The sequence below is a fragment of the Mugil cephalus genome, chromosome 10, assembly GCF_022458985.1.
Source record: "Mugil cephalus isolate CIBA_MC_2020 chromosome 10, CIBA_Mcephalus_1.1, whole genome shotgun sequence".
NCBI lineage: Eukaryota > Metazoa > Chordata > Actinopteri > Mugiliformes > Mugilidae > Mugil > Mugil cephalus.
Genome location: NC_061779.1, coordinates 28164610 through 28170609, shown reverse-complemented (window position 1 = coordinate 28170609; position 6000 = coordinate 28164610).

Genomic DNA, 6000 nt, shown 5'->3' with positions numbered 1-6000 from the left:
AGTACAGTTAGCTTACAGTTGGCATAGTTAGCCTACATATAGCACAGTTAGCACACTTAACCCACATTTAGTACAATTAGCATACGGTTAGCAAAGTTAGCTCACGGTTAGCACAGTTAGCCTGTGTGTGAGAGAGTAATGTGCACATGCGCACGCATGTTTGTGCATCCTACTAGTCTTCCTGAGTGTATCTGTAACTTTAATAACATAAAGTTACCTGTGTGTTTGTGTGGGCATGTGTGTGCATGTGTGTAGCGCGCAAGTGCGCGCCTGTGTATGTGTATGTAGCTATAATAACATAAAGTTACCTGTGTGTTTGTGTGTGCATGCTTGTATGGGTGGGTGGGTGAGGTAACTGTAATAGCATAAAGGTACCTGTATGTTTGTGTGTGCGGCACGCTTCTGCACGCCTGTGTGTATGTCTGTAATTACAAAGTTACCTGTGTGGGTCGGGAGGTGTGTATGTTGGTGTGTGTTGTTGTAACGTAACACAGGGATCAGCTGTATTAACAGCAGAGAGATCTGATTAATGAATTGGTCTCAGCTGTGGCCCAGAGCTGCGGCTCAGGGGTTGCCGTGGCAGCTCACAGTGGTCGTCGATGACGACGGAAGCGCGCAGAGCCGGGACACAGAAAAGAGCGAGATTTCCCCCCTTTTTGCTGGTCTCACATTTAGGCTCACTGTGACAAAACGGTAGCTCCTATCACAAAAACAAGCAGACAGTTGGCGTCGTAAGACCTTTCTGAAGACTTCGATATTTTCTTTTGTCCTCCTGGAGTAAATATTTTGGACACACTCGTGAGTTAAATACAAATGTCCTTCTCCTTCTCTCAGAAAATCTTTGCATTGGAGTGAATGGAGAGCAGACAGGTAATTTACCGCGAACAGAGGCTTGCAGTTTAAATTCTGTACGTCTCACTGCTTTGCCGAGCACATTGTGAGAGACACAACAAGTCTACAAGTGTGAAAAAAATCATGTGTCTAGTGTGTAAATTGTGGCAGGGACAAGCGTGAAAAGAGAAAAATTTCAGGCGATTTCACACACGTTCTCTCACTGTACCAACATTCCGCACTCTAAAACAAGTTTTTTGGAAAAAGATCATGGTCATTGAACAGTGATTGATCAAAAAATATAACACATATCAAAATACGGATTAATACACCAATACACGAGGCTTGTGTCTACATTTTAAAGTTTAAATGAAGTCTGTAGGTGAAAGTATGCCTAAGCAGTAGACCTTTGAAAAACTGTCTTTTTTGGGTTCTTTTTTTCATCCGTCCCATTTATTTTCAATGGGAAATTTTTCGCAGTTTTTCATGACTTACGTCGTGAATAATTTGTATTTCGGAAAGAAAAGTAATAGCACATGATCCCGATTGAACCGCACCTTTTGATATATAACTTAAGGGATGAAAAAAGGTAGGAAGATGAAAAACTAGAAAATTTCCGCTGGGAAATTTTGAAAGGGCTACGGGGGGCTAATGCCGGGGGTACCATCTCTGTCAATATGGGAGTTAGCACAGTTAGCCAAAATTTAGCACAATTAACTTACAGTTAGCACAGAAACCCACAGTTATCACACTTAACCCGTATTTGGCACAGTTAGCTTACAGTTAGCATACTTAACCCACATTTAGCACAGTTAGCTTACAGTTAGCACAGTGAGCCTGTGTGTGAGAGAGTAATGCATGCTTTTGGGTGCATGTTTGTACATCCTACTACTCTTCCTCAGTGAATCTGTAACTGTAATAACATAAAGGTACCTGTGTGTGCCTGTGTGTATATCTGTAATTACAAAGTTACCTGTGTGGGTGGGGAGGTGTGTATTGTTGTAACATAAATGTATGGCACACAGGGATCAGCTATATTAACAGCAGAGACATCAGAGACAACTGATTAATGAATTGGTCTCAGCTGTGGCCCAGAGCTGCAGCTCACGGGTTGCCGTGGCAACTCACAGTGGTCGTCAATGATGACAGAAGTACGCAAAGCCGGGACACAGAAAAGAGCTAGATTTCCCTCCTTTTCGCTGGTCTCACATTTTGACTTACTGTGACAAAGCGGCAGCTCCAGAAAAACAAGCAGACTGTGGGCGCCGTAAGACCTTCCTGAAGACTTTGATATGTTTTTTGTCCTCTTGGAGTAAATATTTTGGACACACTCGTGAATTTAAGACAAAGGTCGTGTTGCAGTTTGTTGATGACCTGAAGAATGGACCTGGCAAACCCCCACTCTGGTATTAGGCTGCTGATATTACAATAAATCAGTGCGTCCTTCACACAGCCCGCAACTGCTGCAAATCCCCCCTTTTCTCGGCCATGACCTTTAAAAAAGTGTCGAAGATCGCTATACAAGCTGTATATAAACACAGTCACTGTTCACCTATGCGCTTCCATTAACGACTGTGTATTTGTGTGTACATTTGATTAATTTTTTTTGAAAAAAAGGAACAAAAATCTCTGCCCTTCAGAGATCAGTCTTTATGGGAGTAGACCAAAACTCGTTTTCGAGCTGAAGCTTCAACAATGATACAGTCTGTCAGGCTGTCAATCAGAATTTAACAGGCAGATACATCAGCAACAGAGCGAAAAACCCAGGTTGACCAGTCATGGCCCACAACGATTGTTTCACCCCTCCCTCCTTTGTGGCCCAGAACCATTATCGGATGATAACAGACAGCTTTAGTTTGTAACGCGCCCCATTTAATTTTCAGTAACGGAAACAGCGTTATAATGATGGAAATAGTAATTAGTTAGGTTACCCGTTCCTGAAAAATAATGCCGTTAGTAACACCATTTATTTTAACGCTGTTATTCCCATCACTGGATATGAATGATGAATGACATGAACAAAGGAACAAAGAGGCCCTAGAGTTTGTATGTGACCAGAGTATCCCCTGGGAGCAGGCTGAGAGGAGAGAGAGAGGGAAGAGATATACAGCAGGAGGATTGTCACTACAGTCAATAATTACAGTATCACTACACAATAACAGAGCCAGCAAACTGACGTCTGCTCGGGGGGTTGTTGGTCTTTTAACTAATGATAATTGACTCACTGACTGAACACAGGGGACGACGACAACAACACAATATGCAGCGTTTACAAATCAAACTTCACTCATTAAACTACACGCTATACTAATTGTCTGTGCCCAGACATAAGCCTTAGTTTTTGTTGCTCCGATCCTTCGGAGTTTGGAGGGAAAAGTGGAAGGGATCCGCTTCAAGTGTCCACAGCGCGTTCCGTAGCTGGGGTTGAGCGGCCCACGCCTCACTTATCTGGTGACTGCGATGTGATGAGTTAATTGGCAGCAGCAGGAAGATCATGGGTGGAACGGAGTATTCTGTTAAGTCTTTAAGTAGGCGCGGTTATACTCCTGGAGTGCACGATCAGCTGATTGCTCGGCGGGGTGCATCGGTTTGAGGAGAAGAACAAAAGAGAAAAAAAAGAAAAGGTTGAAGACTGTGACCTACAGGTGCTGGCCAGTAAATTAGAATATCATCAAAAACTTGATTTATCTCAGTAATTCCATTCAAAAAGTGAAATTTGTACATTATATTCATGCAATGCACACAGACCGATGTATTTCCAATGTTTATTTCTTTTAATTTTGATATTTATAAGTGACAACTAATGAAAACTCCAAATTTGGCATCTCAAAAAATTATTATTGAAAAGGCCAATGAAAAAAAATGTTTTTTTTAGAAATGTTGGCCAACTGAAAAGAATGAACATGAAAAGCATGCGCATGTATAGCACTCAATACTTAGTCGGGGCTCCTTTTGCTTCAATCACTGCATTAATGCGGCGTGGCATGGACTCGATCAGTCTGTGGCACTGCTCAGGTGTTATGAGAGCCCAGGTTGCTCTGATAGTCGTCTTCAGCTCCTCTGCATTGTTGGGTCTAGCGCATTGCATCTTCCGCTTCACAATACCCCATAGATTTTCTATGGGGTTAAGGTCAGGCGAGTTTGCTGGCCAATCAAGGACAGGGATACCATGGTCCTTGAACCAGGTACTGGTGGTTTTGGCACTGTGTGCAGGTGCCAAGTCCTGTTGAAAAGTGAAATCTGCATCTCCATAAAGTTGGTCAGCAGCAGGAAGCATGAAGTGCTCTAAAACTTCCTGGTAGACAGCTGCATTGACCTTGGACCTCAGGAAACAGAGTGGGCCAACACCGGCAGATGACATGGCACCCCACACCATCACTGACGGTGGAAACTTTACACTGGACCTCATGCAACGTGGATTCTGTGCTTCTCCGCTCTTCCTCCAGACTCTGGGTCCTTGATTTCCAAAGGAAATGCAAAATTTGCTTTCATCAGAAAACATAACTTTGGACCACTCAGCAGCAGTCCAGTCCTTTTTATCCTTGGCCCAGGCGAGACGCTTCTTACGCTGTTTCTTGTTCAAGAGTGGCTTGACACACGGAATGCGACAGCTGAATCCCATGTCTTTCATGCGTCTCTTCGTGGTGGTTCTTGAAGCGCTGACTCCAGCTGCAGTCCACTCTTTGTGGATCTCCCCCACATTTTTGAATGGGTTTGTCGTCACAATTCTCTGCAGGGTGCGGTTATCCCTAGAGCTTGTACACTTTTTTCTACCACATTTTTTCCGTCCCTTCGCCTGTCTGTTAATGTGCTTGGACACAGAGCTCTGCGAACAGCCAGCTTCTTTAGCAATCAACTTTTGTGTCTTGCCCTCCTTGTACAAGGTGTCAATGGTCGTCTTTTGGACAACTGTTAAGTCAGAAGTCTTCCCCATGATTGTGGAGCCTTCAGAACAAGACTGAGGAACCTTTTAAAGGCCTTTGCAGGTGTTTTGAGTTAATCAGCTGATTAGTGTGGCACCAGGTGTCTTCTATATTGAGCCTTTTCAGAATATTCTAATTTTCTGAGATACTGAATTTGGTGTTTTCATTAGCTGTCAGTTGTAATAATAAAAATGAAAATGAATAAATACTTGAAATATATCACTATGTGTGGAAGGAAAGTATACAGTATACAAGTTTCACCTTTTGAATGGAATTACTGAAATAATTCAACTTTTTGATGATATTCTAATTTACTGGCCAGCACCTGTAGGTGTCAAAGTGGTGGAAATCTAACGGTTGCAACGTGCTCCCTTGGGCGTCCAGGTTGTAGAGAAGCTCTCTACTCTAACTGATGCAACGGCGGCAGCTCTTTATACATCATCGGGGACCCCTGCTGAGGGTGCCTGGCTACGGCCTGGCTACAACCAATGTCTGTGTAGTTTTCATTCAAACTCAGAATCACGGGGTTGTGGAGCCATTTTCAGGTCAGCCGACTCTGGCTCAGGCTGTTGAAGGGGCATGCAGGCCTCTCTATTGTTCTTTTCAGAGCACACGGACAGAGATCCCAGCACACTCATCATCTCACTCTTTCTTCATGTACAGTCAGGAGGAAAAATAGAAATAAAAAATATAAAAAGGACATAATGTCCTTCTTGCTTTGTTTCGTGATGATAGCCTACTAAAAAGAAAATGGAGAGATTTGTAGCATCTACTCTCAGAAGACCATTCAAAATTTTCATTAAACAAGTAGGCTACATGCTGTTGGTTATTTCACCCATTTCCCAAGCATGACATCATGTTTACTGACTTCAATTGTTTTGCTTATTCACAAACATAACAAGACCAAGCCGTGATTAAGTGCAATAAAAACTGATTTTATCATTGTAGTGAAACACAGTAAAACATGAAGTGTGATGTTATTTCATCACTGACGTTATGAAATTGCATCGTTTCCCTACCTTGCCCTCTTTGCAGTGGTCCATGCGGGGTTGTTGGCTGTTTGCTTTTACATCCAAAGTTCCAAATTTGCACTGCCGGTCTTTCAGAAGTGGGTAACACTGTGTGAGTAGCACTTCAAGGAGTCCGTGTAGAACGCTCTGTCGCGTTTGTTCTGATCTTCGAGCCAACGCATGTCACCATAAGAAATTAATAGACCTATTATCCGTTCAGCACAGCTGCCACAACA